Consider the following 27,781-nt stretch of genomic DNA (forward strand, 5'->3'; position numbering starts at 1 on the left):
CAGAACCATTTTCATGTCAGTAACTTAGAGAGCAGTTAGAGAACAGAGAAGCCTGGGAACTAGTCTCTTACACATTGCTGGTAATAGACCTCTGTCACCTTGTTGCTATGTTCTTAGTGGATGGGATGATCATTAAATGGACATTACGTTGCCTATATTGCTTACAGCGTTTTTGTTCCTTGTTGGTCATGCTTAAATTGGTCAGGATTATACTGCTTTTCCACTGCACTAAACCTGGGGTTTTCCCACATGAACATGCATCAATCCAGGTTTTTGTTCAGGGGAAAAGGGTCACACAAAAAAAAAAACAAATAAAAAAACCTCTGTCCAGTTACCCGGGAATCCAACCTGGGTAGCAAGCAGGGTTGGACATGGTTAGGACACGGTTTAAGAGGCAGTGTAAAAAGATAATTTAGGTAATACAACCCAGTATCCGTTCACAGCATTTGGAGAGCTTGCACCTCCTGAAGCTTAGTGTCCCACAGACTGTCAGGAGGTTGGGGGACATGGCACTCACAGGGAGCCCTAATATGCATGGAGCAAGTGGTGCTCTGTCATGGTGCATGGCAGAAGTGTTGAAGGTAGTGGTGCACAGGTGCAGTATAAACAAGGGCAACCTGGGAATAGCGCATCTTGAAGGTGTAGTGTGAGCATGGTCTGACCTGGGATTTTGGTGAAACAGGGGTATCACTTACCCCAGTGACACAGTGTAATGTTGAAGAATCTATGCTGTGAAAAGGGGTGTTGTTTCATGGGAAGGGGCGTGGCTTCACATCCCAACCCTGATTTTGTTTTGGGTTACCACAGGGATTCTGGAGATGCGGGCTGCTCCAGGAAATTGTCAGTGTAAATAGAAGACCATTATTGACCTGCTGTTTGGTTGTGTTATACTAGGATCAACGAACCTATTCATTCGCATCACTCAAATGTCTGCATGTTTTCAGGTGATAACAGCAACATTAACTTGGCAAAATTACAGTGATCTGTCCACTTTTGTGACTGTGATAGAGAGGAATGGATCACATTTAATAGGGGAAGCACAGAAACAAGTAGGAAGTCCCAGACTGATACTTAACTAAAAAAAGAGCAAGGTCCTCTATCAGCACATGGTAGGAACGGGAGTTAATTACTATATAAAACAAAGATCATATATACACTACATCAAACCTGTGCAACAATCTAGAACATAAAGGAAAAAAAAGGGGGCCTTAATGATGCTAATATCTCTTTGGACAGAAGGCTGATACTGTAACTCAGGGAGATACTCTACATATGTACAGAGGGAAATCGGTTTCACAAAGGACAACCGCTAAAGCAGCCTGACCGTCCCGCGTGTATTGGTTTGTCCAATACTGATTCTCTGTAACATAAGCACATGTTCTGCAGTGTCACGCTCCAATGACTTAATCCTTCTGTGGTTTTAGCAATATGTCAAACTGCTGCTCATTGCAACTCAAAAATAAACTCTGACTTGTTGAGTCTTGTTTCTAGACCCCGTGTGCCAATAAACATTAGTGCAACGCTTCCACGCCTGAATGACCATGTTCACCAGAGAACGATACAGTATGAAAGCAGCAGCTTCAAATAAATTCAGGCACCTTTGGAAAATATCTGACGGTATGTTTTTTTTTCTCTCAAAACAGATGTATAGGAGAACCGAATCTCAGCATCCCGGCTACAAATATGTATTTTTAATAGCGGTAAACTTTCGCTGAGTTCTGTCAAGGGTGGTCAGCTGAAATGGAATGCAGAGTGACGTGATTAGCAGATAAGGCCAGTGCGGAATTCTACTTGAAGTTCCGAATGCGCTACTTTATTAAAGAACAGTTTCCCTTGTCATGTCCACCGAGGTAGCAGCTGAATTTAATAAGGGATCTTTTTAAGCTTGGCTTTCATGGTTATTTTAAGCACTGCTTGCCAATTTGGGTCCGCTGGTAAGATTACACTGACTGTCTCTCAGTTCCGCTAGGAATTCTCCCTTCCTATTTCTCGGAGAAGTCTCTGATCACCTCCTGGAACTCATCTCATGTTTTTGATATGAGTTTAATAAATGTATCTTATGCTAAGTGCTCCCTACCTAGACTGAGCTATTAGTGCGTCTTACTCATACTGCAGCCTGAGCAGGATGTTATAGGCTATCCAGAGCTCTCCGTCTTCAGAGACATATTATTACCGTGCTGCCTTTTGATGCGGTCATTATTTGTTCATTAGGTATCTTGTGGATTAAACACGTGATTTGCAGCCACATGTTGGTGGGTAACAGCTAGTTAAAAGAAGACTGCTACTGTCACTCGCCAATAGGGGGTGCTGTGGGACAGCTATCCCGGGCCGTGGCCTCTAAAAGGGCCCGGGCAGCTCATTTTGCCCACTGCAACTCCCCCACCCCGACTGACTCCACTGCGCTGCGCTCAGTGTGCGCACAAGGCAGGATGGAGAACCACATGGGTCTGAGGCAGAAACTGATGTAGAGCCTATTGTGAGTAGTGAAGGGGTTGTGGTCAGTGTAGTTTGGGCATGGCCAGTGCCATGTGGTCGTGCACCAATCAGCACCAATGTTTCGCTAAATATGAATAAGGGGATTTAAAAAGAGAAAAAAATTGTAATCATTTTTAATTTAAAGGTTATGAATTATGGCTGTGTGTGCAGCCAGCTGGGCTGCCGGTCATCATCGTGCTGTCATAATGATGGCCCTGTTTTTCTGTAGAGGCCTGGGGATACACATCAAAATAGGAAAGGCATAAGTAAATATATACACATGCAGAATGTAGACAGATCATTTTTAAAGGGAGTAAAACCTAGTGCTACTGTAGCTGTGAGAATGTGAGGTCTGGTGCAGACAGCCGGGGCATGTGAGTGAGAAGTACAACAATTACCGCATAAGCAGGGTTGCCTACCCTCCCGGAATGGCCAGGAGGGTCCCGAAAATCGGGTCCCCCTCCCAGCCTCCCCGGAAAGGAGGGCAGCCCTCCCGCATAACCCCCCATCTCCCACAAACCGCCCCTCGGCGGGTAAAATTACGCGATCACGGCATTGCACGGCGGGGGCGTGGCTAAAATATTGCGATCACTGTAGGCACCCCCCCAACAGGACAACCAGTCAGTGCCTCCGCTCCTGAACCGGCTCTTTTTTACTCCCGACGATGGCCCCGCCCCCCTGCCTAACAGAGCTGGCTGCCCTCTCCCAGAAAGTTGGTAAGTATGCGCATACATTAGAAGATGCTCAAAGCTTTGAGCAGAAGAGAGAACAAGGCGATTGCAGGGATGCGTTTCTCAGACCATACAATTTCCTGTTATTTTGCCATGTGGCACATTTTGTGACATTTATATCCTACCCTTACATCCGGGACAATGATCACTTTATTCTGATGTGTGAGGGCAAGGAGGAAACACTTAAAACCATAATTTACCAGCAAAGCATTCATCATTTGGTGGCCAATTGTGTTAAACTTTTAGCAAAACAGTTTTAGCAAATTGCTCTGATCTTTACGTGCTCCCATTCTACAGCAATGTATTAGCATTTAACGCTAAAGTCCCTTAAATAACTACAACAAAAAACACCCTGGCAGCAAAGACTTATGGGTGGCCTTATCATTAGACAAGACAAACAGCTAGTGCCACAGCAATATAAACCTATCCCAGCATAGCTATGCTGAAGATTAGCAAATGACTCCATCAATCAAGCCAGAGGTGTCCCCATAATGAGGCAAACTTAGGCAGCTGTACCAGGCAGTAGGTTGAAGGGGAAAGAAACATACAGTATAGGCACTTCATTAACAAAACACTAGTTTTCTTTCTGAAAAAGCCTAAAGGTGCCCACAGACGCATCGATCCCGGCGTGCGTTGTGGGCTTAACTAGCACACATAGCATCGCATCGTATGCCTTGTGCATATGATGTGCATGCGATGCTATGCTAGAAAAAGCTAGTACAAAAAGTATGTGCAGCACATACTTTTTGTACTGTGCGATGAGGTGCCGCGGGAGCGCGCACCCCATCGTATAGCATCGCACCGCCGGGATTGGTGCGTGTGTGGGCACCTTAACTGTTTATACCTTATTGCTAGCAAATGAAAACATACACTATCTGTATCTTAACTGTATTGTAGATGAAAAAAGATCGTTTACACGTGTGAGACATCGAGACATCTATTTTAGTTGTGGCAAATGTTTAGTCACACCTCAGCCATTCTGCTCTATCAATATACTGTGAAACAACACCAATAGGCAATTATTGGGGTCATTGTAAGCTTACGGACAGGGTGCAGAGGGAATATCTGTTATTACATTTTAATACTCTGGCATTATATAAATAATAATAATAATTATATATATACTCCTCTATGAGGTAAAGTATCACCAGCGACCACTAGAGGCCTACATTTTTACAGGGACACGGGTCTGTTTCAAACTTGCTGGATATGGAGAGAGGGGGCTGAGAAGACAGAGATTGGAGGTAGGAGCAGATAGGGACTGGGGGTGCGGTGGAGAGTTTTTGGCCTAAAATCTGTCAGCTCAAATGGAAAAAAGGAAAAAACTGTCACAGCTCAAAGAGAAAGTAAATTGCATTTTGACTAGCTTTTAACTAGAAATATTGTAACCCACTACTCCACAATTAGGTATTTTTTTGATTCCTCCCCCAAGAAGGATGAATCTATGAACCAATTAGGGTGGGGGTTCCCAAACTCTTTCGAATCACTACACAGTAGGGTGTCAAAGTTTTTCCATGGCACCCCTAGGCCAAAACAAAAGTATATAAAATTAAGTAGATTTTGTTTTAGTGATTCTTAGGTTCAGTGATTTGTTAAAAGGCAGGATTTGCTTCTGTTTGTACACATATTCTATGATTGGCAGCCACCAGCACTGGTTTTGCCCATAGATAATTGATCATACATAATTTGAATCGGTCCTGGACCACCAACCCGTGGCAAGCCTGCAAGTGTCCCGAGACACCCCAGGGAGCCACAGCACACAGTTTGGGAACCACTGAATTAGGGGCAAATTCAATGGGGTGTATTCAATGCTGTGGGTGAGCGGCGACAGTGACTAGGGCTTCCTGCTCGCTGTCACCACTCACTCTGTCCGTATTCAATGCACCCCCCTCATACACCAATTTCCCCTTGCTCCATTTTTTTGAGTTAGGGGGAATTGGCGTATGGGGCTCCAGAAGCAGTGAGACTCGCGGCTAAATACAGCGGGTTCGCTGCATTAGCCGCGGGTCTCGCTGTTTGGGAAAATCCTCGCCATCCTGTGACGGTGAGGCTTTCCCCAGAACGTTGAAGGGCGAGCGGCTGGTGAGGGGGTGAAACAGCAAGGATCGTTGGTTTTCTGCAATCCTCGCTGTTTAACCCCCTCGCCGGCTTCATTGAATAACTGCCACTGTTGCCTTATTTAGACTTTTGTTTATTCACTCCTCACTGTGGTATGTGAAAATATGGGACACCTCTCTACACATTTTGTAAGAAGGTGAGCACCTTTGCAAGTATTGCTTGATCTCCTGGAAGGTGGAGAAGTCTTCATCTAATTGGGGAGTCTTTCAAATATACCAGAAGATGCATATACTTTCTTACCGTGAAAACATACAGTCATGAATACTAATTGACTAAACACATTTGATTAAGAAACTGTTGCCTTTTTGAGCAAGGGAGGAGAGCTAGCACAATGTAGACCTTACCTTGATCAGTCCTAATCAGCTTTGGGCAGTATCCGTATCAAAGCATCTAGACGTAGTTGGATTGCAGAATGTCAGCACAGTTCCTATACCAGACCTGTCAGCGTCCCGGGAGGAGGGGGGGGAGCGGATCTACCAATACCACCTGCAAATGAAGGAGAATATTATTGGGATGAGCATGATAATACTTAGGAACCTGAATCTTGATGTCTGCCCTAAGGGTATTTCTGTTCTGACTTGTGGGAATAAAATACCTTTGCATATGAAATGTGTCTCTACTGTTCTGGAACCTCAGTGAGGGGAAAGAAGACATTTTAACAGGGTCACCTTCAAAGGATAGAATATTTTACGAGACACAGAAACATAGCCCCCCCCCCCCCCCCCCCCAACAAAAAAAACTATCCAGCTCTGTTATGAATTGTTGGGATTCTTTTAAATGAATCCTAGAAGATGACATAACAGTGCTAAAGATGTATCCTTATGTTATTAATAAACATAAAAGTTACCAGAATTCATAAAGAGAAAAAATATAGTGCAACCACCAATTTGGCTAAGGCAAGTCTCCAGTGATGTTGGGCTACCTCAGATATGTCACTTACTGGTTTAGCAAAGAGAAGAGTGAGGGGTAGGAGGCAATGATAGAGGAACATCTCATCTACCACCGCTCTGCAGGTAAGGAGAAGTCATTTGGGAGGGGCAGAGAAATGAGGTAATATTGATACATATACTGGCATGTGGGGCCATAAGACTTGGCTATATGAAGCACATTGCCCATCTGGTGGAATTTGAGGCTATGCAACACTTTACTTTAACATGACTTAAAAAACTATGCCTATATAGACAATGCTTTTATTTTATTAAACGTAAAAGTTTATTTACATTTTTCCCTGGAGAACTCTAGGTTCCACAGCAAGTTGGCACCCATGGTTCTCCAAGTGCCAGCATGCTCCAGCAGCCATGTTTGGTAACAAGCAAATGCTAATACTTGTAGTTTGTCAAAGACAAAGTGTTGAAATATATATTTTTTAGTATTAACCAAAATACTCTTGGCAATGGGTACAGATAAGAGCCATAATGCTACTGGCAAGAAGGTTGGTTATACCCAGCAGCATTTTTATAGGTGCAACCCAGTGGAGAATCCCCCACTGGTCCCAGCTGGCCTGGTCTAGCTTAAATCATGATGGAGGGATACCCCTAACTGTGGGTATCCCCCACAATGGTTCCTCCAGTCCAGGCTGGCTTAGCCTAGTGTTGGTTACACTGAAATGAGGGGAGACCCCACACCAGTTTCCCCCCTGCTTGTATTGTAACCAAGAATCACTCATTATAATTTTCAATTAATGAATTCCTAATTACTTTTTACAAATGTTTGGATTACATTTTTGTTGGGTTCCATGTTGTAACATCAAAATGAAAAAAACAAAAAAACAATAAAATGCTTTTTGCTTTCATTAGATGCCACAAGGACACAATTTGCTTGAACTATAGAACACTTTTTTTCTACGCAAAAAATAAATAAACATACAATGCAAACAGAGGACGCTCAGTGTGACCTCAGCATTATCAGTGTTCTCAAAAGGAAAATATACAATAAACCTCAAAGGAGGTTCATTTGGGGATAGTATTTGGAACAAATTCAGCAATAACGTATCTCATAGAATAATTCCCTTGTACAGCCTAGCTATAAATCTGACCACGGGAAAAATAGTCATTATCTCCTAATGTTACACAGGCCTTTCATTTCATGTGGAAAACAGGCAGTTTAATTGCTTGATTTAGATCTTGTTGGCAAAAGAAAACAAAACAAAAAATTCAGAAGCTGAGGCATTGCTTTTAATTATGTTAATTTCTATAAAAGAATAAAAAAAAAAAAAAAACAGAATAAAATAATTATTTCCCTATTAAGGCTAATTGACTGACAGGATTTATTAAATATATTTTGGAGTTTATTCCTACTGTTGTAATAAGTTCACATTCCCTCTGCACCCTGTTCAGCTGTCACTTTCTTCCAATATCTGTCACTCAACAGAGCTACAGGAAAGGCAAAATAAAAGAATCAGAGAACACAGGGATATTTAAATTTGCACATGGCATACCGCGGGAAATAAGTGATGCACATTATTTATAGCAGTAAGATATTATGACACATTTATAGTCTTAAGAAATAAAAACAAGGGGAAAAAATATGCAGTTTTGCAGCGCAGTTACTGGCATATATAGCAAAGATCCGTATCCAAGGCGAAATGTCTGTATGAGCCAGTGACCACAAGAGCTTCCCAAATATGCGAGTATGGTAACAGGAGGCTGAAATTAAGCCCAAAGGTGTTGAAAACTTGAGGCTAAAAGTGACCATGTTTCATGAAGTAATCAATTGTACAGACTTGTGAATGACTGACTTCATGAGAGACCATTTTCATTGGTGGGAAGCTCGGGGGGGGGGGGGGGGGGGACGTCTGACAGTAAACTATTTCAGCTAGACTCACATGTCATCAGGCCTCTTTGTTTGCTGAACTCTACATTGACCATCTCCCCCCAGTGGTTGTGTTCAGGGGCAAACGCAGGATTTTCAGAAGGGGGTTTCCAGAGGGGCAGAGCAAAGCACGGAGATGGACACTTAGGTGACCCAGTATATGCCGGGTCAGTTAAAGTATCATAGGTAGACCAAATGTATATAAATAATAATAAATATATCTATCTATCTATATATACACACACACACACACACACACACACACATATATATATATATATATATATATATATATATATATATATATATATATATATATATATATATATATATATATGTGTAGGAAACCAATGATGCAGCACTCCAGCTTTAGTGTAAAAATCTTCTTTAAATGTGAACAGCAAGCAACGTTTCAACAACAACCGTGTTTTCGTCAGGCTCCATACATACATACATATGTATACATAAAGGGGCGGCAACAGCAGTGTAGACCCCTGGGCATAGCATTGTATTGAGGCCCCTAACAATCCTCCAGCGGTAGTTTTGATGTCCCGCAGGTAGTAGGGGGTATTATATCAACCGCTCAGCATGTAGGGCCTGGATCAGTAATTTCCACTAATTACCCCTTTGTTGCACAGATGGTGGGAGATGGGGTGGGAGAAGGGGGCATTGGGCTGAATGAGGATGTTTAATATGCAGAGGAGGGGTGTATAATGGAGTGGGCTTATTATTCATAATTTGGAGCTGGAGCAGTAACCAGCTGATGGAAGGCTGATATCTCTGGTTCTGGGAACAGTAGAGACAAGCTACTAGTGTCCTTCAAAGGGGGAGAGTCCCAGCTTTTGGAATATATCCTCAGAAACTCTAAGTCAGACAGAACCTGAAATATCTGACTGGGAGGAGCAATTAACAGGCTTGGATGGGGACCACTGCTTTGAAGTCAGATTCCTTCTGTGGGGGCGTCTCTGTCGCCCTGTGCTTAATCTGGAACTGGCAGTGCCCATTATTCACATTACACCACACAGTTGTGCCCATTATATGTTATGCCTGAATGTAGAGCCCCTTATACAGTTTATGCCACAAAGTAAAGAAACTTATGTACCTCAAATCACACAGAAGAGACAAATATATATGTTACACTACAGTAGAGCCACTTATACATCTTACGACACAGTAAAGCCTCTTATACTGTACATGCTACACCCAATACAGCTACTGCTAATGATGTCATCTGTCTCATAGACTTTCTCAAAAAAAGACAGAGAAAGCACTTGCTATTTTGGTGCCCTTGGCAAGATTTTAGCTGGTGGTGCAGCTAATCCCACCACTGGACCTGTCGAGAACAACCCTGGAGCAATAGTGCACTAGGCATTTGCCTGTATAGCCCGTGCTCCATACCAGTAATGCTGCAGGAGCTTGCAATCAGCCAGTGACTGTACAGTCAGGGCCGGTGCAAGGCACCGGAGCGCCCCAGGCGAGTCGGGGTGGGGGCGCCCCGGTGCCGGGGTACCTGTTGCGCCGTCTGGGGAGCGGGCAGGGGGGTCCAGGCTGGCGTCTGACAGGAGCCAGCCCTGCAGTGGTGTCCTTGCCATGCGGGTACCTCCTGCGGCGCTGAGTATAAAGCTGGCGGCAGTGGGGGGTCCCTTCATTCAATAAGAAATCACTAGCGCTATGCGGCGGCGCGGGAAGCGCTTCTGTTTTGAAAACACCGGCCGCAAGGCGCACACTGATTGGCTGAATCTCAGCCAATCAGCGTGCGCCGTGCGGCCAGTGTTTTCAAAACAGAAGCGCTTCCCGCGCCGCCGCATAGCGCTAGTGATTTCTTACTCACTGAAGGGACCCCCCACTGCCGCCAGCTTAAGCTTTATACTCAGCGCCGCAGGAGGTACCCGCGCGGCAAGGACACCACTGCAGGCTTCTGTCAGACACTGGCAGAGACCCCCTTTGCACGGGGGGCGACAGGCGAACTGCCGCCCTCCAGTGGCCGGCGCCCTAAGCAAATGCCTAGACCTGCCTAGTGGTGGTGCCGGCCCTGTGTACAGTAAGTATATCCAACTTTACAATACAACATTTCTATTGAACTTTATTTGTACATATATCTGTGATGGCCACAGATTTCTTTAGTATGTCGGATCTAGATCATTTTAGGTTTCATTAATATTCAGCACAATGCAGTTTTTTTTACCATCTGCCAATGTATGCATCCAAAAAAAAATTACATTCAGACTATGAATAAGTATTTCTCCCAGTGGTATAACATCTGTATTAACATGCTGTTCTTTCTGCTATAACGATGATTATGGTTATCTGCATTAATTTAAATAGTCCTGTGTTATTCCACTATGAATTGTGGTGGGAAGCAAAGACAGACTTACAGAAGGAAAACAAACATATGGTTTACTCTGCCTTATACTGTATAAGTTCCGCCATTGACTACAGTACACCGAACAGTACAGTATAACTTTCTCACATAAGCATTTCTCAAATGAGATCAATCTATTAATGTTTACCAGGCACCTGCTTGCATTTAGCCTAATTTACATATCAGAACATTTGCCTCCCACAGTGCATTTCATTCTGCACAAATGCAGTTGTTTGGGAACGGTCCCTTCCTGTGCATATGCCGTATATCATTGGGCAGAATAAAAAAAAAATCAGTTTTAGTCCACCCTATTACATATATGACTTTCCCATTTTTCTGAAATGGCACCTGTACTGTTATATCACATTGGTGGAATTGACAATTTATGGTCTTTACCATTTAAAAGGACTGAATTAGGAGCAAAGACAAAAAAAAGGCAAGTAACTGTACATGTAAGAAGAACGTAAGGAGTAGGAGACAAGTCAGCCTCTTGTTTAGATCTTCCCGGCCTCCCTCCCCTTGTTTAGCGGTGGTGGGGTGGATTATTGTGTTAGCTGTCTAGCTGGAAAGAACGGCAGGATAACTGGTTTTGGGTCATATTTAAGGGTATGATTGATTGTTCATGGTTGTTTTTAGTGCGCTCACCTTCGTTAACTATAGGCATCTGCTCGATCACCTGGTCAGGGACAGTGACACCACCCGGATGGGTTGGTAGTCTACGTAGAATTAGGGATGAGCGTCGGGGCCGAAGATTTGGATTCGTCGCTGGTATTTGGATTTGTCGAACGGCGGTGAAAAGCTTTGGTTTTTTTTTAATGGTCAAAAAACGCCCAAATCACGTAATTTTTGCGTTTTTTTTGTCCCTAGGGTAATATAAACCTCAATAACATTCATTTCCAGCCCTTTCCAGACAATTTTGACCATGTAACACCTCACAATATTGTTTTTAGAGCAAAAGGTTGCACCGAGGTACAGTTGCTGAATAACTATGCTAAGCCACACAAGTGTGCGGCACAAACACGTGGCTCATCTAGGAGTGTCACTGCAGCGGCAGACAGGATGGCAGTTTGAAAAAGTAGGCCTCAAAAAGCACATACAGTAATGGCAAAAAAAAGAGATGCAAGATGGAATTGTCCCTGTGCCCACCCACGCACCCGTAGCTTGTAAAAATAGGGGCAAAAAATACTATGGGTGCTGTACACACAAAGAACGAATAAAGAAAGACGAGAAAAATTGATTCGTTTTTTTTTATTTAATTTGTTTTAATGCACAGTTGTATAACGCTGCTTGGACGCAGAACAATCACACACCCACCTTCTGGCAGTATATACTATGGGTGCACTACACAAAACAATGAATAATTAAAGACGAGAAAAATTGATTCAGATTTTTTAAATTTGTTTTTAATGTGCAGCTGGTATAACGCTGCTTGGATGCAGAACAATCACACACGCAACTTGTGGTGTATACTATAGGGTGCAGTATACAGCAAAAAAATAAAGAACAGCAAAATGTATTTTTATATTGTATTTCTTTTTTATGGACGGGCCTTGGATAACACTGTGTGGACCGTGGATGCAGAACAATCACACACACAACTTGTGACAGTAGTATTTGGTGTATTGGATTGCAGTGCAGCACACCACAGTGACCACACACCACAATGAAAAATATTACAAAACCTGACTGACAGCTTGCCTGTGTACCCCCACTACACTGACTGACAGCCTGCCTAACACACGACCAGTACAATATAATTAAGAATATTTAATTATATATATATATTATAACCCAGCACACAAACCCCTCTGCAGTATGCACTGCACAAACTCCTCTGCTGAGTCTGCACTGACTGCACAGCACAAACTTCTCTGCACAGCACAAACCCCTCCGCACTGCACAACACCCCTCTGTCTGCACTGCACCCCTCTGCACTGACTGCACCACTCTGCTGCACAACACCCCTCTGCACAATAATATAAGTAGTAATGCACAAGTTTACATTCAATAATAACACCCCGCTATCCTGATTCCTTCACAATGTGCCCCCAGCCTCCACTGCTACGCAGAGCTGTGCGCAGCAAGAAGCGTTACTGTGAAATGGTGCCGAATTCTCATGATGCCGAGCTTTTATAGACTTGGCGTCTCGCGAGAATATGATGCCAGTTTCCCGAGTTTGCCCGTGCTCGGGTTTCCGAACAAAGCGCGGCTCGCGGGTCATCGGGCTGGCAGTGTTCGGAGTGGTTCGGATTCCGTGGATAACTGGGCAGCGGGTATCCGAGCAACCAAACCTCCCTGATACTAGTTAGAAGGTCAGGTGGATACAGTTTGTTGTTAGGCTGTTGGTTGGGTAGTATAGGTGTTATTTAATTCCCTGTAATTAAGCAAACAAGTTAGCGTTGTTAAATAAATCCAGCTAACATTTTCTGCCAACCCCACGGTCTCTGAGTCTTTATTTTAGGTTAAGTTAAGTATTATGCAAGCACAAGGTCATACATCAGTTGCTAGGATGTTTACCACCCGTGGCCCACTGATAGCTGATACCAGTCGTGTACAGTTTGCAGCAGTCTACCTGCAGAGAGGCGCAAAGCTCCGAATATTAACGAATGTCTGTACAGGTAATACAAGGGCGATTGCGGCAGACTTGTGTCCAACTGTGCATTGACCCCTTGCTTATCAAACAGCTTTCCACTGAAATCCCTCTGGACATAATGCAAGAATAATAACCCGTTTTGTGACCGTAGGAAGCGTTACTAACCAATGCACATGAAGGAAAGGCCGACAAGTTTACACTACCATCTCCTTTTTTTCAGTTAACAAAAATGTCACTTGCACACAACCACCATATTGATAGTGGAGCAGCGTTACAGCACATTATGCCAGAATTAATCTGTCCCATGTCACAGCCAAGACCTGACACATTGTGCCACTCTGCAAATGTCGCATCTATGTCATACTGTTGGCATAACAATTTAATATCAAAACGATGCCCATATTCGGCGTCTGTCACTGTGAGTTGACCAGCATGGGCATCCCCCACAGTGACAGAGTGCACTTGGCAGTGATCAGGTTAATAGAATAAGAGCTTGGCGTGTGGAGCTGAAGCGTCTCATGAATATTCGATGACATTTCAGCAGCGTAATCTCAGGGAGGATATTCCACATCACACGCTGAGCCCAAATAATCATGAGAAAGGTTACTAATGAAAGATGAGTTACGGAACCGCCATGCTAACATGCAACAGCACCTGGAGGCAGGCGTTCCGTGCATGGTTGTAATTATCAAGTGAAGGCAAAAAGTGAATAATGATTAGGTGTTTAAAAAAGTAGCACAGACCCAGATTGTAGTAAACTTATGCAGTCGGATCGCAGTGTAAACGGACTACACGTGCTTCCCTATCATGTAACCAGCATATATACACCCAGAGGCTTATTTTATTGGTGTCAGGGAGCAGGGAGAGATTAAGGGGGCAGCAAAGGGGCCCCCTGTGTTCATCATGTATTTATTTAAGCTAAAGGTTTTGTGCATGGGAGAGGGGTAGTGCTGCAGCTTCACCTATCTGCCAATGTGACAATGATTAATGGTGCTGAGCATTGGGAGCCAAGGCACACTGACTGCATAAGTGTGCAGTGCATTACTGGGAGTTGGCAAAGTACCATGACACTTTGCACAAGAGGGCAGAGGCTGAGAGGTATGTGCTGAGCTCTGATTGGTGGACTCACAGTCTTGCCGCTTTCACCTCTGCAACATCTCGCGCATCAGACCATTCCTCTCCACTGATGCAACCAAAATTTTCATTCACTCTCTTGTCATCTCCCGCCTTGACTACTGCAACATCCTTCTCTCTGGGCTACCTCTCGCCTGCCTCGCCCCTCTCCAATCCATTCTTAACACTGCTGCTAGGCTCATCTTCCTCTCCCGCCGCTCTACCTCCTCCTCCCCCCTCTGTCTATCTCATCACTAGCTCCCCATTCCTTTCTGGGTTCTCTTTAAACTCCTCACCACCACCTACAAGGCTCTCTCCTCCTCCACCGCTCCTTACCTCTCTTCACTGATCTCTATCCACACTCCCTCCCGTCCTCTTCGCTCCGCCGCCGACTGCCAACTGACCTCTCCCCTAATCACCTCCTCCCACTCCCATGTCCAAGACTTCTCTTGCGCTGCCCCCCTGCACTGGAACAACCTCCCGCCACCCATCAGGCTTTCTGATTCCCTTACCTCCTTCAAACGCTCCCTCAAAACCCACTTCTTTCAATTAGCTTATCCTTCCTCCTCCTTACCTCTTTTGCTCCTCCTATCCTGCCTACCCTACCCCTCCATCCGTTCCTACTTATTCTATTGTTTTTCGTTTTTGTCCACCCACCTATTTTTAGTATGTTAACTCTTATGAGTAGGGCCCTCCTTCCTCACGTACTCACCCTACCTCTTTACCCCACCTGTGCTCCTGTCCTGTTCTTCCCTTCCTCTACTTCATCTTCAGTCTCCTCGACAATTTCCACACCTACTTCAGAACTGATGCTGATTTTAGTTCTACCAGCTATACCCCTATTTATACTGTATTTTATCAACACACCCTGTATGTTACCTTGTCATTTGTTTTTTGTTTGCTATGTACGGCGCTGCGGACACATTGTGGCGCCTTATAAATAAACGTACTACTACTACTACTACTAGTGTGGACCAGAATCACTACACCACACCTCCTGAACCAAGCATCTGTGTCTGCTCTCTGGAATACCCTGGACAGCTTTATGAAGATATCTACAAGTATGCAAAGATGGTTTAACATGAATTTGATATTGCACCCATTTTTAACAGTTAAGGTCCATACACACTGGGCGACTATGCCCAGCGTGTATGGAAAGCGATGATCACTATCATCGCTGTGGGGAAAGCTGCTCAGTGCATACACACTGAGCGACTTTCCCCCTGCCCAGCGCCGACGGAGGGGGGGGGGGGATGGCGTTGCATAGCGCAGAGCTATGCAAAGCCGTCCTGAAAGCCGCACATCTGCTGGTATAACCAGCAGATGAACTGCTACCGGCGATGATGCGGGAGTGCGCAGCAGTGCTCATCGCCGGACCATACAAACTGGGCGGCTTTGAGCTGAAAGCTGCTCAAACCTCCTGTTTTGAAAGACTTTCAGCACAAAGTCGCCCAGTGTGTACGGGTCTTCACACCTGCCCATCTGCCAAGTCTGGTCATTTGAGAGAAGTAATACTGTGTATATTTCTTCAGCCAAAGGTCAAAAAGATGACTGCTGCATAAGGAACTATTGTGTGACACATCCAATTCCAATGTGTTAGATAACTGTTGAATGTGCTGTTAAATGTTTTAGGACATGTCCTGTAGACTGCACCAAAAGGAAAGAAAATACTTGGAAGATCCTATTATATATATATATATATATATATATATATATATATATATATATATATATATATATATATAGAGTGTAGGGGGGACGGCGGCACTCGGTGCAAGAAATGACTCACGCGGTAGGCATGTGTAATGGTTACACATGCCTACCGCGTGAGTCATTTCTTGCACCGAGTGCCGCCGTCCCCCCTACACTCTACATTTGGCTAGCGGCTTGCACTGCTTAGCCTTTGGAAGGCACCGGCTCTTTTTTACCCCTTTCCACGTTGCTTGCTGGGAGTGCCGCCGCCTCCACCCATATATATATATATATATATATATATATATATATATAGAGTCATTATGGGATTTCAATCGAAGCAGGCAAGTGCTATCTATAATTGCTTTTGATTATTTTATATCAATTCAATTTAAATTTCATGAATACTTTACCGTTGTGTTTCATACTTGGTACAGAATTGTGGGATGCTTTGAAATATCATTATTGCCTACAGCCATTGGTTCATTATTTTTATTATATGAGCATAACGGCATTTCTATTGCTGAACAGCGATTACAACCTGGCCTGCTAACGACAATAGGAGTCACAGTGGAATATAACACTATTAGGATTACTAATAATATAAATGATAAGAAGTGACCAGAAAATATACAATCATAAAAAAGCTCAGTTCTGCAGAACCAGGCACTTAATGCAATTGAAGGAATGTGTTATAAATAATTTATATATTCAAGCAGTGCTGAATACATTCTCCTATATATGGTCATTTTGAGAATCAATATTGATAAGATGAAAGCAGCATTACGTGTAATGATGCTGTCTATGGTAAAGATAAAGAGCCTTCACCAATGAGTTCTGGTAAAAACTAGAGGATGTGCAGCTCCGGATTTACCCGGATCTCCAAATGGGATCTTATTGGCTATCCAGCTGTCACATGTTTTGGAGCAAAAACATGTGACAGCATATATCCAATAAGACCCCATTTGTTCCGGGTAAATCCGAGTTAATCCGGACCTGAACATCTCTAGTAAAAACTGCTTTGAAACTCAGGTTTAAGGTTAAGGTGCCCATACCCTTTAACGGATTGGCCCTTTTCACCCGATTACACTGGATTGGGCCAAGAAATCGGGTGGAAAGTGCCCATATCGTATGTGCCTAACCTCCAATTCGATTCCGATGCACAGTCATATGTTAACTAAATCGGATCTGGAGTGCTGCACATAAGAGCTATCGGATCCGGCAGCACTTGCTGGGGGTCCTTTACGATACATCGTAAGCTAAGAGACTGCATAGGATGTATCGTATGTGGTCGAGACGCCTAGAAATTGCATGAGAGGCCTTTAGGGCTATCAGTGCAGAAAACGTTACTTGATTGAATGTTATATTGCGCTCGTCACTCTTCAATGAAGCATAACTGATAAAATTGCAGACATTTATCTTTCAAGTTGTTTGAGCCAATCAGCTAAAAGAAAAAAAACCACAATATTCATAGCACAAAGGGCCAGAAATGAAAGGCACTAACACCCTCCTCTTGTATTTGATTAGATATCACTATATGAATGTTCCACAGCGTTAATGTGCTAGTAATGTCAAACACGATGTAAGAACACTTGATGAGGCTCACGAGGCTGCCTGCGCTGCAAGGTCTCCAAATCTCTCGCCACTATCATTTTGTTTATGAAGAAACCTGTCATTTATTACATGAAGGGCTGTTGAAATAATGTAGGTGTCTTCAAGTGCACACTTCAGGCAAAAATCTTTGAGGTTTTGCAAATACAGTTTAGAACACTGTAATTTCCTCCATGGAGAATTAAGGTTTAAAAGAAAAATAAAGGGGAAAAAAAAAAACCTTTCAAAGCTTTTCGGCCATCCTTTAATCCAGATCATGTCTTAATGCAGACAAAAAGAAACTTATGTAATGCATACCTCCCAACTTTATTAATGTCAGAATAGGGACACTCGCGTCCAAAAAGGGGGCGTTGCGTATGTAAAGGAGGTTTATGCTTATTAGGCCGTGCCCCGTTTTTGGTCGCAAATAGACGCTGTGTGGGAGGGACGCGGGAACGTCCCCAAAAACCGGGATGTACCCGCGTTTAGCGGGACAGTTGGGAGGTATGGTAATGTATATTTGTGACTATGACGTGTGGTGGGGTCAGGAGGGGAGGCGGAGCTTCACCTGTCATATTCCAGAGTATTTCACAGTTATAATGATTTGATTAAGCTTTTGCAGTCCAAATTTTTTTTGCAATTCAAAACAGTCTGGTTTAAATGAATTGTACATTTTTTATTATTATTCAAAAATGGTCTACATTGGATGTTGAATGATGTTAATGTTCTCTCACCTAGCGCTAGGGCTGTTGAGCCTGATTTGACATTGGACATGCAAGGGTTAATACAAATATGACATTTTTAAAACTTAAGTATCATCTTTATATTATTCAGATCATCTTGTATTATTTTAATCATTTTTAAACTCAAAACCAGCAGCGGCTGCAGCGCCAACTGTGTAGTGTGGTGGTGGTTCTGGGCCCTTAGCACTTATAAGCATACATGTTATCATGTATGTAAATATATGTGCTGGGTGGATCTCCTGGGGAACAGCAGAGTTGTTTAAATCAGGCATCCTGTAATATGGTGGGAAAATCAGAAAGTGAGAGACTTTTGGAGAGTTTTCCATTTTTTTTTAAAGCTGCAATCAATTACATGGCAAAATCAACCTGCTTTTTTTTAGTGTAAATGATTGCCGCTTTAATATAATTGGAAAAATCACTCTAAGGGGGTATGCAATGTGTGTCGTGCTCCCGCAGCCATCTCCCGACGGGGGAGATGGCTGCGGGGCCCTATTCAATGCTGTCTTCCCCGACAGCATTGAACAGGGGTTCTGCGCAGAACGAGCCCGACATCACAAGCTGTCGGGCTCGTTCTGCCGAGAAAAGCCGGAAGTAGGTGAGCTCCTGGCCGGAGCTCGTCTATTTCCGTCCTCAACTCGCCGTCATGCCCCCTTCTCGCCGCTCGGCGGCCGGGACATTGAATCCCAACCGCCGAGCTCTGGTCAAGCCAAGTGAGAACGGGACAGGGCACGGCTGTCGAGCGTTCCCCTGACATTGAATACCCCCAAAATCTCTCACTTTCTGATTCTCTCACCCTATCACATTTGACCTTTGATATCCCTGCTCTTTCCAGCCCTGATGCACTACTTAATCATTGTCCGGTCTCTCTTCTGCCACTTTACAAGAAGTGCACCTTTAAAGTTTTGCATAAATCATATATTTCTCTAGCTCGGAGAGCTCATATGGTACCCAATGAAACAGGCCATTGTTTGAAATATCATGGGCAGAATTTAAGAAACCAATCTTTTTTCATTACATGTAGCTAAACACCATTAAATTTGTCTGTTATCAAACATTTTAATTTGGAATTTGGGTGATTGCAAAAGGAAACTCATCCCGTTTTGATGATTATATATAAAAAAAATTAGTGCTGGGCAACGATTAAAATTTTTTTTTTGCGACTAATTGCATTACATTTTTGCAATAAATTGCATTGTTAGGCACATAGGTGCCGCTTACCTACAATCTCGTCGGGGTTCCATGCTTGTTGCCAGGGGGATTGCATGCTTGTTGTCAGGGGTTCCATGTTCATTGCTCAGGGGATTACATGCTCGTTACCATAGGGGGTTGTATGCTAGTTGCCCAGGGGGAAATAAATGCTCATTTCCCAGGGGGGGATAAATGGTTGTTGCCCAGGGGGAGGTTAATCTTTTTATTGCGGGAGGGGGGGGGGGGGGGATTGGCACCGTGGAGTTGCAGAGTCTCTGACTGCATTAGAGACCCTACATACATACATTCCAGAAAGTGAAAAAAAAAAGCACTACTGGGGACATCTGTAATGGCACTACTGAGGACATGATATGTAACTGGCGCTACTGGGTACATCTGTAACTGGCACTATTGGGGACATAATATGTAAATGGCACTATTGGACACATCTGTAACAGCACTGCTGAGGCATTCTTGCCTACTTTTGAAAACTAGGTTGAGGGGGATTATAGTTGGTAATAGAATTTTGTGGCGCACCCCACTGAGGGGGCGTGTCATGCTCCTCCCAAAGGGTGTGTCCAGTTCCAAATACTGTATGAAAAGATTGTGCAAAGAGATTGTGAACATGCCACCTAGAAGCATGTGTGTGTACAGCTAAATATGAGAGGAATCTTTTAAAATTACTTATATTTATTTATTAACAGTTTCTTATATAGCGCACACATATTCCGCAGCGCTTTACAGAGAATATTTGAACATTCCCATCAGTCCCTGCCCCAGTGGAGCTTACAATCTATATTCCCTACCACATGTACACGCACACACAGACATTCTAGGTGTAGATGAGCCCCAAAGCAGTTAGTAAGAGCTACTATACTTTTCCCCAAAAAATGTAACAGTGTAATGTGGGCTAGGTGACATGAGGTAGATTGTTAGACTAATGAGGGAGAGAGGGAGATATGTAACTGGCACTAAATATGTGCAAGACAATGATTGCTTGGCATTCAAATTCAGTGCCTGAGATAGTACACAAACTTTGTTTCATGTGTTGAAACCTTGTTTTATGCACAAATAAAATATATTTGTGTGTATTTCACGTGTTTGATGTGTTTGTACAACATAAATGCAAGATACCTCAAGATACCACACTGAAATATAAAAATATTCTGAAATACGGAATATTCCGTTATCCAGATTTCTTCTGGGCCCGAGCATTTTGGATACGGGATACTCAACCTGTATAATGTTTTGGATTTGGATTTAGCCTTTACTTTTATGCAGGGTTTTTTGTTTTTTTGGTCTTGTGTGTGTTCTAACTTCTTCATGTGTGATCCTTAATTCTCCAGTGATATATGTCTTTTTTTTTCTTTATTATTACTGCTGACTATTTGAATATCTTGTACGGTAGATATTCTATATGCAAGTGGCATCCTCATACATATCTTTTTATATATAAAATATGATCATTATTCTTGTATTTTCTATGTGTAATATCCTTGTTCTATACAATAAACAGTTTAAAAAAAAAAGGCATTGCTGCAATAAGTGTTATTTTCATAACCACCTCTGCAAGAGGAGAAGTTCTCGACTATAAGCACCAGTTTGCTACCTAGTGAATCACACAGGATGGATGACGGATCAATAACACATCTGCAGGACTGGAAGATAAAAGACTACTTTGAAACCCGTCCTCACAGCAGGTGGCGCTGCTATGGGGCATAGCAGATACAGTTGTGATTATCTGAGTCCCAGGTATGTAAAATTAACTCCATCTCACTAACTTCTACTACTATGGGGGGGAGGGGGATAATTCTATCCGGGATTGCGACTATCGGAACGTCCTGACAGCCAGAATCCCGGGACATTTACGTCTGACCCGACAGCATCTCGACAGATGGAATTCAATCGATCGTCCATGGGAAAGCCCAGCATTTTATGGGCATCCCCATTGAAATTCTGGGCGTTCTAAAGGGGAGGTGATGTCTGGCGGTGGCGTGCGGCTGATGTCATTGGACATCAGCCACCCGCCCAGTCTTCGTCCCGGCACTTGTAAATAAAAGTCAGCTTCCATCTTTTATTTGCGAAGCTAAGAGAAATCATTCTATGATCGGCGAATGATTTCTCCTGCAGCGGAGACATGCAAGGGGATGCGCCTTTGTTACACATCCCCTTGTATGTTAACGGTGGGTTGCGGCGCAGGGGGGGGGGGTTGCAGGGGCGTATCCAGGATAAAATGACAGGGGGGGCACCATGATAAAAGAGGATTTAGGTGGGGGAGGTGGCGGTGTTAGTGGTGCCAGTGTACATGCTAAGAGAGCGGCAGAGAGAGGGTGGGAATAGGATTAAAAATAGGCCCTGGCATTTAAAGTATGCAGGCCCACCATGGCGACAAAAGTGAAGGATGTAGTTGTGCACGCGCCGAAGGCGCGCTCCAGAAAACTTCATCTAGTGAAAAGGGGGTGTGGTCATTCAACAAGGGGCGTGTCCTTGAGTGTAGTGTACCACACCATATACAACTTCTACACATTATGCAACAAAATACTAGACCCCACTATACTTGCCCCTTACACATGATGCCAAATGGAATGAGCCAAAATTCAAATAATGCCACATGGATTGAGCCAAAATTCACATAATGCCATACGGATTGATGCAGAATTCACATAATGCCACACAGATTAAGCCAAAATTCACAATACGTTTCATAAACAGGGACATTATCCACCAAAGGCGCGCATTAAACATTTACACCATAATGTCCATTACACGTTAAGTTACACGCCATTATGTCCATTATGTATTATGCCAAACACCATAATGCTTATTAATAATTATGCTACATAAGTGCTGATTATCTACATGCTCGTTGCCAAGGGTTCCATGCTCATTGCCAGAGGTTCCATGCTCATTGTCATGTGGGATTACATGCTCATTGCCAAGGGGGAATACATGCTCGCGGTAAATGGGGGACAGCCGCCGCCAGGCAGAAGTGATAGCCACTGACAGTGGCAGAGCCTGGCTGTATTCAGAGCACTGCAGGTCCCGGCTATTTGAAATAATACCCCTTTCACACCAGAAAATGCATTCCCGGGTTGGCATCCTTTTACACCAGCCTAGTCCCTGCATTTTCTGGTGTGAGGGGGAGAGAAAACCACCCCTCCCCCCTTTAACCAGTTATCTAATTTAACCGGCTATATCTTCGGAACCAACTGACCCATTTATATGAGACAAGTATCATATTAAAGAACTTTTGAGTGGGCTTTGAATGATTTAGGTCCAGTGAAACTGGAACGTTTGGTTCCAGAGTAATCTGCCCTCAAAGCACATGAACAGCCATGAAATTACATTTCAAATATAAAACAATCGGTTTACATGCAATATCTCTGAAACCCATTGAACGATATGGACCAGTCTGGTATCATATTGAAGGCCCAGTGATTTGGAATTGAATGAAATCAACCACAAGCTTCTGTGATGCCAGGGGGGAACTGGCAGCTGTCGGAACCGGGTGGGGGTCGAAATTGACGGCTCCCATGTTATCCTATGGGATAAAACATTACAACTTTGCCAGACGATATCTCCGGTTCCCGGGGGGCTAGAGACACGGAGCTGGGCTCGTTAGAAAGCCCTGGTCCTTAGCTACAAAAGAAATGACAGGGGAGGCACGTGCCCAGGTGCCCCCCCCCCTAAATCCGCCACTGGGGGGTTGTAATTCAGCGGGGTGCCATCAGAGGTGCTTGTAAACTGCAAGCTTTGCTGTTTACCAAACCAACCAGAATCACCCCCTTAATTCCAGGAAAAGGCTATCATGGGACAAGTCCGCCATACTGTATGTGCTATAAGGTTCCCCAGTAACCACAGTTCCTCCAGCATAATGATTCACAAGTGGTTGTAACGTCAACTGTAGAATACCTTATCGGCCATCACAGTGGAGATTGCGGAGTGGGAAAACCTTTTCTGCCAATAGCTTCCTTTAGATGTTAGCAAATGTTCATCTCCTTTTCATGGTCAAGCAAATGATGAAGCTCTGATTTAGGAGGTAATTCTAGTTCATCCTCACCGTTGCGAATTTGTGGCATCTGTGCAAGCAGACGCAGCAACTTGTATAGTTGCCAGCCTGTTCGCAAGGATCATTGCGGGCGGGAGGAGTGTGGCCGCAGACTGGGGTCACACCCATGGAAACGCCTAGCGTTTCATGGGTGTCCCAATGAAAACGCTGGACGAACGTTGATTCATGTTAATCCGCCTGTGATGCAGGTGCTGGGGGCTGGCAGATGACGTCACCGGATGTCAGCTGCTCGCCCTCTTCCCGTACCAAGCCACCGCATATCTAAGTCACCAGAAAGTGACTTAGATTTGTAAACGCCTTAGAAATCATTCGTACCCCCACGCAACCTGCTGTTTATGCAAAACATCCATTCTCATGCGTGCGGGTGAAATCTGCATGCGTGCAGTGGCGGGCATTCGTGCGTCATTTGTTTGACTCGCAAAGCTGTAGATTTCCTCCCTAGTGTCTAATGCGTGGTACACACTAGGCAATATATTGGTTGAATTAGTGAATGGCAGCACAACCAATGGTTCATATAGTCATACACAGTATACTGTATCCGTGCATCTGACTTTGTGTACTGGTGGTTCACAGATCACCCATAAACTTGCTGCACGGGCTGATGTCACAGCTGGGCAGCCTCATTCAAATGTCCATTGCGCAGCTGAATGGTAAGTGTATATGCTTGCCTGGATCAGCTGATGATGTGTAGCCAGCCCAAGAGTATACTGTATTAGCATATATTTGTTCTAAGCAGATAACGCTAATGTATACATGAACAGAGTCAGATGTATTGCACAATAATGTGCCTGTTGTGGACATAACGTGCCACATGGAACAAAAGTGAAGAAGTTATATAGCAGCAGCAATGATTTAGTGGCAATATATTTGTGAAGTACCGTAGCAGAGTGTTCTGTACTGTGCACTGGATATCTTCTAGATATACTCACTTCATACATTCAGTTGCCTGGGAGATAAAGCCTCTGTTTCAGGGTCAAACAAAGTGCTGGCACTTTGATATATATATATATATATATATATATATATATATATATTTTTTTTTTTTGCTGAATTCAAGAAAGCAATATACTGTAGAGCATCTAGAGAACAATACTAATGCGGCGCAAAGCATTGGAGTGGTAAGAATAGTTGGTATACGTCTTAGTGGGTATAGTAAGAGAATAAAGAATGATTAACGAGGGAGTTGATAAGAAACAAAGACTACATAGAAAAAATAGTGTAAATAGAAGTGTGGAAAAAAGAAAGTGAGTAAAAAAAAAAGTAGTAGAAAAGAGAAAATAATGAAAGAGTAAGTAGAGAAGAGAGAATAATGAAAGTCAGTAGGGAAGAAAGAGTGAGTAGAGAAGGAGGGAGTAGAGAAGAAAGACTAATCTAGAATAAATGAGTGAGTAGAGAAGGAAGGGAGTCACTTAGAAAGAGGAAGTGAAGAAGATAATGAGTACAGAAAAAAGTGAGTAAGAGAAGAAAGACTGGGTAGGGAAGAAAGGGTGTGGTATAGGATTTCGACAGTCGGGATCCCGACAGTCATTAGCCCGATGTCGGAATCCCGATTGCCCGGACTCAGACAGCATGGTGAGCGAAACAAAGCCCCTTGTGGGCTCACTGCGCTCCCCACGTTGCGGGCACGGTGGCTCTCTAAGCTCACCATCTATCCTATTCTCCCTCTATAGGGGTCGTGGTGGCCGTCGGGCACCTGTCTGTCGGTGTTTTGACAGTCGGGATCCCGACGCTGTGCAAATGACTGTCGGGACCGCGTCCGGTACCTGGGAAGAAAGACTAGGTAGGGAAGAATGAATTGGAAGAGAAGAAAGAGTGGGTATGGAATAAATTAATATGTAGGGCAGAAATGGGAAGATATTAAAGTGATTAGAGAAGAGTGAGTAGAGAAAAAATAAGTAGAGAATAAGTAGTAAGTAGAAAAGAAAACAGTGGAGAATAAAGGGAAACAGAATAAAGACAGAATAAGAAAAGAGGGAATAAATAAAAATGAATGGAGTACAGTAAAAAACAGAAGTAGAAAAGTGAGAGTAGAGAATAAAGGAGTACATCAGAGAAGAAGGAAGAAGTCAAAAAGACAGCACAGACAGAATACAAACAATAGTTAATGACAGAGGAAAAGTAACAGAAATAGAAAGGGAGACAAGAAACAGTGAAAGTACAGGGCGGAGCCATGATGACAGCACACTTGATACATTTCTACCTGGCTTGCAGAGAGGAGCTGGAATGGGTGGCCCAATACTGAAGTTAATATACAGTAGGATGCTATGAGTCACAGCAATACAACCACTACCACCATTGAACAACTGTGCCCAGTGGGGGTAGAAGCCAAGGTGATATTATTAATCAAGAATTACATAATTGAGCCCCTGGATCGTCTAATTCTCTTGAAAAGTGAGGGAGGCTAGCCTACACACCAAGAGCTAGATGTACTAAGCTTGAAAAGTGATAAAATGGAGAGTGATAATGAACCAGCCAATCAGAAACTAAAGGTGCCCATACACGTTACAATTATTGTATACAATATTGTATACAATATCGCATCTCATCCGATTTCGGTTTTGCGATGACATCAGATGAGATGAGATCTAGTACAAAAAGTATGTGCAGCACACACTTTTTGTACTAGATCTCATCTCATCTGATGTCATCGCAAAACCGAGATCGGATGAGATGCGATATTGTATACAATATTGTATACAATAATTGTAACGTGTATGGGCACCTTAACTGCCATGTCACAGGCTGTGTTTGAAAAATTACATATAGGAGCTGATTGGTTGGATGTTTATCACTCACCACTTTTCAAGGCTTAGTACATTTCATCCTCAGGATTTCTGGGAGGTTTCCCCAAGTAAGCAAGTATCAGTTACACAGAAATGGCATTACAGAATACAACTGAGCAGAGAGAGAGAGCAGGACATACAGAGAATGACAGAAATACTCAATTCAAAACTGGAACACATAACCAGGAACTATAGTAAAATTTGGGGGAGGGCCAATATGGTGGTCTGCTATCCCAAGAATAAGTGCGCTACCTAACTGATGCTTGTTCCGCTATTCATAAGCAGTAAAAATGGTATATAGGAAGAACAAATCAAAGGAGAAATATAAAGTTTAGCAACATTGGAAAGAAAATAAGGCGGAAAGAGTAATGGAGAGTAAATAGATGGTGCAATACAAAATAGAAGAGTAAGAGGGAAGGATAAGCAGCAGGAAAGGTAGGAGGCAAAATGATTGTGTGGGTAAAAAACATGATTCCAAATATATCTTTTTTTTTTTTTTATCAAACTGCATTAAATCACCTTATTTGCTGTGTAAGTTCAAATTTTTGGTTTACGTATATACTCCAACTGTAAACCCCTACTTGGTGTGCTTGTGTGTTATGTATATATGCACCTCAGGAGGATTACCTCCCAGTGCGAGATGGATATAGATAAGTTAAATACATCTTGTTGTGCTCACCATGCAGGATCCCACTGAAATAGTGATTACAGTAACACTAAGAAGGGGCCTCCTGGGAGAACCAGCTCCTCCAGTGAAGAGCATCACAAAGAACCTGCTGACTCTACAACAGAGATTAGGAGAATAATGACAATGGTGCTGGTTTTGAAAATGTACAAGAGGGGGCTGATTTACCACCTGATTAGTCCGCAAGAAAAGAATATCTGAAATATAAATGTACACAGAATATTGTATGTACTATGGGATAGGAATTAACGCTATACTGCCCAATGTACTGCAGATTTCCCATATTACTGTGCCATGAATGAACATGCTGTCAAATGAATAAATCAGAAAGAATGCTATACATTAGATTATTTTATTGCATGGATTTGTAAAGGCAGAACTGCAACTGTTTCTAAACATACTGATTTAGGTAGATATTAGTGGAGAATAATACTATATTAAAGATTGTGTCTAGAATTTATAGATGTTTGAATTTACAGTAATTAGTGTCAGCCCATGAAGGATGAATAATTAGCATGTAAAAAGCTACCGTATAGTCTGCTACAAACAAAGTGCAATTTAGCATACCTAGCAACTGTGCCGGTTACAATGAATCAGTCCCTTAAAATGGGCATTGTCCAGCTGTCCAACCCGTAGGTTGCAGGTTGAGGAAGCCATTGATCCCAGCTGCTCTGCAAAGCAGCCAGTTATTAATGAATAAATGCTGTGCTCTGCAAAATGATGAACCCGCAAGGTGCCACCCCTCCACCCTTTTTCAGGCCCAGGTGTGTGTCCCTCACATCCCCGATTGATGTTATATATATATATATATATATATATATATATATA

The 27,781-nt window shown here is 43.2% G+C and overlaps 1 protein-coding gene across 1 annotated transcript in view; it reads right to left on the bottom strand.

The window, feature by feature from the left end:
• SGCD (sarcoglycan delta) overlaps window positions 1-27,781 on the bottom strand; it is a 528,736-nt gene that overhangs the window by 244,665 nt on the left and 256,290 nt on the right. Inside the window, exon 3 of the mRNA XM_083181716.1 lies at window positions 5,669-5,810. The gene's annotated coding sequence lies outside the window, so the exon portion shown is untranslated. The remainder of the gene's footprint in view (window positions 1-5,668; window positions 5,811-27,781) is intronic.

Source organism: Crinia signifera, chromosome 4 (assembly GCF_055691185.1).
Source record: "Crinia signifera chromosome 4, ASM5569118v1, whole genome shotgun sequence".
Classification (NCBI taxonomy): Eukaryota; Metazoa; Chordata; class Amphibia; order Anura; family Myobatrachidae; genus Crinia; species Crinia signifera.